This window comes from Aptenodytes forsteri, unplaced genomic scaffold (assembly GCF_000699145.1).
Source record: "Aptenodytes forsteri isolate BGI_AS27 unplaced genomic scaffold, ASM69914v1 Scaffold59, whole genome shotgun sequence".
In the NCBI taxonomy this organism is placed as follows: Eukaryota; Metazoa; Chordata; class Aves; order Sphenisciformes; family Spheniscidae; genus Aptenodytes; species Aptenodytes forsteri.
This window is the reverse complement of record NW_008794085.1, coordinates 3,256,103-3,260,799: the sequence shown is the minus strand read 5'-3', so window position 1 is coordinate 3,260,799 and position 4,697 is coordinate 3,256,103.

Sequence of the window (4,697 nt, the reverse complement as noted above, 5' to 3'; positions counted from 1 at the left end):
AGTGGTTGAGTCCCCATCCCTGGAGGTATTTAAAAGATGAGTAGATGAGGCACTTAGGGACATGGTTTAGTGGGTGGTGGTGTTGGGTCGACGGTTGGACTCGATGATCTTAGAGGTCTTTTCCAACCTCAATGATTCTATGATTCTATGATTCTATGATTCAAAACATTAACTGAAAGGATTTTCAAAATATATTGATTGACATTATAGTTTGAATTTTCCTGTCTGTAGAATGCTGACCATTCTAGTAGTCCTTTTTAAAAATATTTTTTATCCATAAGTACATTACGATTGAAAAGCATATGTCTCAGTAGTGCAGTCTGTTAGAAGAATGTTCCTGGATACATTAGGAAGCTGGGAATCATAGAATAGTTCGTCCCCTCCTGGTGGTTGAAACTTCAGCTTGTAACCTTGTTGGACCCATGTGTTACCCACATGTAGAGATATGACATTTTTACATCTAATCAAGCTGTCACTGGACTGATTCTTCCCTTCCCTACACTGTGTGGGTGTAACTTGAGATGAAATCCTACCTCCAGTGAAAGAGGAAAGGAGCACTCTAAAAGAAGTTTAATTTTTTTATTGTAATGGCAGCTGTGTGAATCTGCTCCAAGGTTTGAAGTGTCAGAGGAAGCCCTGGGAGAGAAGAATTAATGGGCAGAGGGCAGGTGAAGCAGTCAAAGGTGCGTAGTAAATTAGCGTATCACATGATTGCACAATTTATCACACAGCTCTCTATTTCATCACATTTATCACCACCACATATGTGCTTGTATGTATGTAATGACCATGGTCACATGCACTGTGGCCCAATACTGCGATAACTGAAATCAGTGATAAATTGCATAGATCAGACTTCATGTTTCTCATTAAAAATTGTTTAAAAAGGTTTCAAGGCATTCAGAATAAACAGCAGTAAACAATTTGTTCACTTTGGCTTCATCAAACAGTAAGGCTCAGATATTAAACCTAAATAACCACTATGCAAAGCAGGAATTTTATAATATAAAATTCACTCATTTATACTATGCTGGAATTAAAGAAAGGCAAGAAATGACAAGTTATCTTTTCTGGCCTACTGATCAATTTTCCACTGTTTTTCCCATCTCTGTACAGGCTGTATTTTAGGGATGCCACAAAGTACTGACTGAAGTTACTGGGCTAACCTGTAGATTTTTATAACCACTTACATAGCAAAGTTTTCTCTGCATTAGTGTGGTAATCTGTTATGCAACTGCTGAGAAATCAGTTTGTGGTTTTGAAGATATGTTTATTGGTAAAATAAAAAGACTATGTGCAATTAGTTAAAATGTTGAATGTGGAAGACAGTATTTCCCGAGAGAAGGAAGATCAAAGGGCTGTAACATAAGCAAGAATTTTGATCAAACCTTAGAAGTGTTTGATATTTTAAATAAACAAATATTGACTCCTTGATTAGGCAATGATATGGTCCTTCGTGATGCAAGCCTGCAGAGCTCTTTGCTCATGCTAGCTATGTAAAACCTGCCCCTTCCAGTCCTTGCCTGATATTCTGTATGACCTCCATTATCTTCAAGGGGAACCTTGAGGTTGAGATTGATTAAATTCTTGTCTGTTTTTCTTTCTTCTTCTTTTTCTTTACATAAATCCAGAAGCCTATGTAAACCAACTGGAGTGGAACTACAGCCAGATCGAGACACTAAGAAGAAGAGAAAGGATTTCAGCTGGCAGTAGCTGTCATCACTGCAGACTGACAATAGGGGAAGTTGTTGGACAGAAGATTGTTTTTCACTGCTGTATAAAAACTGAATACAGCTGATATAAGCCTCCCAAAGTGTATCTGAGGTTATTTTATTGCTCTTATTATATTCGTTTCCCCAAAGCAAAATGTTGATATAACTCGTTTAGGAGTTCTCATTTATTCAGAAATTCTCTTCCAGTGCATTCAGCAAGTGCCATTGCAAGAATGGTGGAAGTTGTAATATATTGTAATATTGGTGGAATTTTCCCCTCCAAATATAAAGAGGGAACTCAAATTACAGTAGAAAAGACAAAGTATCGTGGCATGAGAAATGTCGTCCTGTCTAACATCCTTTGCTTTGCAGGAATATATTTATTTTTTCAATAAATACATTTACAGAACAGTTTTCCTTCTATAAAGCTGTCCCTTGACTCTCCCTTATAATGCAGGAGACACTGGGAGATGTCAGAGGGCCAGATTTCTTCAGTGAGCATGATTATAAAATATTTCTCTATCTCCTCATTAGCTTCCTGAGATTTTTTTTTTCCTTAACTGTGACTGTCTTGGGCTTTTTCTTACTTTCTGGGCAATTAGTGAGAGAATTCTAACAGTGACATTGCCTCCTTCCCTCAGTCTGTATTAGACTAAAAGCAGGTTTCTTTTATTCTCTGACTAGAGTGGCTGAAAGAATATAGTCTTTCATTGAGCACCTTCTTGTCTTTTTCTGTTTCAAAGCTGCAGTAAAGTAGAAGCTTAGCAGGCCTACTGACTCGGAGGCTATTCCTGTTAACTGTCTAGGGGGTTTTGTTTGCTTGTTTTGAGCTCAAAGGGGCACTAGACAAGAAAGCGGAGGGCAGAGGCTTTAAATCCTACTAAGGGAATGTGGTATGGCTATATTGATGCTTTACCCGATGTCAACCTGGAATGCTGCAGGGGAAGAGGAAGTTCTTTTCCAAGTGCCCCTTCCTGCTTATACTTCACGCAAACCTAAATCATTAATTATGTCTTGCACGAGCATCTCCTATTCACAATGAACAAAAGCAGAAGATTTATCCCATCCTTGGGTGAAAGCAAAGAACTCTAGCCAAAATAAACAATACAAAAGGGCAAGAACTTTCTATATAAAGCAGCTTTGGGATCTGCAAGCTGTTCCATAATATGCTGTTGCTGAATAGTGACTTATGTGTCTGTTAGGTAAATATCATGCTCTCATTCTGATGACATACTATAAAAACAGAAAACAACAGTTACAACAACATTTACATTTATTTTGGGGAAATACTGTTGCAGTCTATATGGCACTGCAAGATTTACTTGTTTTCATTTTATCAGAAGACCACCGACAATGGGAAAAATACGATGATGAAATTTCTGTAATCTAAGTTTGGTCAGTTAATATGAAGCCTTCAAAGCTGAGGGATAACTCAAATTTACGCTGCTTATCTAAGTCAGAATATGTTATTTACTAGATGTAAAATCAAAATATAAAATATCAACTCACAAGCAGTTTCCTTACAATCAAGGAAAAAACAGGGCTTTTAAAACTCCTGTGAATAGAAAAATTATTGTCTACTGGCCTGACATATGAAAGAAGTTGCCTTTTCTCAGCAAGAGATACAGTTTAGAAGAAGAAACAGTTCCAGGTTCATTTTTTAAGGAAGACATTTAAGTCTCTTTATATCCTAGCATTTCTATACTTGGCTGTAATGTCAATAGCATCACTGTATCCTTATAAGACAACTGACCTACTTAATGGCTACAGATTTTGATGCCAGGTTATGCTGTGTATTGTAATCATTACTTCTTTTTCTTTTGATGCCGCCTTCTCAAACAGGATGCCACAAAGGCAGTAACTTTGTCTGCAAGAATCTTAAAAGCCAGAGGACTATATTTTCCTTACAGAGGTGGAGTGAATTTTGCATGCTTTGTGTTTGAGGAGTAACAGCTAAACAACCCTTTGGGGTACTTTTAGACAGTAACTCACCATGGGATTATAACCCTTCATGTCGTTATAACCCTCATTGGACCACCAGGAGGAAGAAGCAAATCCACAGCCAGTAGGTTTTAAAGCATGTACTTCTACTGAGAAAGAGAGACCCTAGTGTGTTGTCTAAGACTGTTCCAGGATCTTTGAATTCTTTTAGTGACTGCTAACATGAACCATTTTAAAGTTTAACACTTAAAATTACAAAGCCAATGTTCTCCAAGACTCTAATTCAAACCAGTGAACAGCTTCAAGGCCAATAATCTTTTCAAGCAAACACAGATTTTGTGTTTAACATACACGTTACATCAAAAATGCCAACTCATGGTCTGCAAGAGAAATGTACATATATATTTTATTACATACTTATTAAAAAGACATAAGGCCAAAAATAACCAAACATCTTCTAAAAGCAATCTGATAAGTGGTGAGGCATGTTAATGTTATTAACATGTTTAATGCTGAAATGACCAATAATTATTGTGATGAATATGAAAGCTTGCATTATATTCTATCATTTTCTTTCACTGTTTCATTATGGCCATATTAGGTACATATTCTTACATTATGTTTCTTATTGCTATATTGGTCAGAAGATGAACAGTTCTTAACATTTTGTCATTAACCTTCATTGCCTCAAGCACGTTCAGCAAGTATAGCTAAAGATACAAACTTCTTGTCCCCATCTTATTTCTCTTATCTTTCTTCTAAATTTGGGATAAAAATATAAAGAAAAAGAAATCTAACGACATCCATTAGTATCTTAGCATTATAGATATCAGGAGTACACTAAAATGCCTAGGGAAACAAAAATAGAATTGTAATATTTATTCTGCTTGACATCATATCATACTATGTCATACATGTAACAGTTTAACTTTGGCTGTGGATATTATTAATCTCTTCTTAATATTAAAAAAAAACCCCAATAACCAACCCACAACACAAAAGTATACTGACTGCATACTTTATTACGTAGCCTGTTCCAGAACT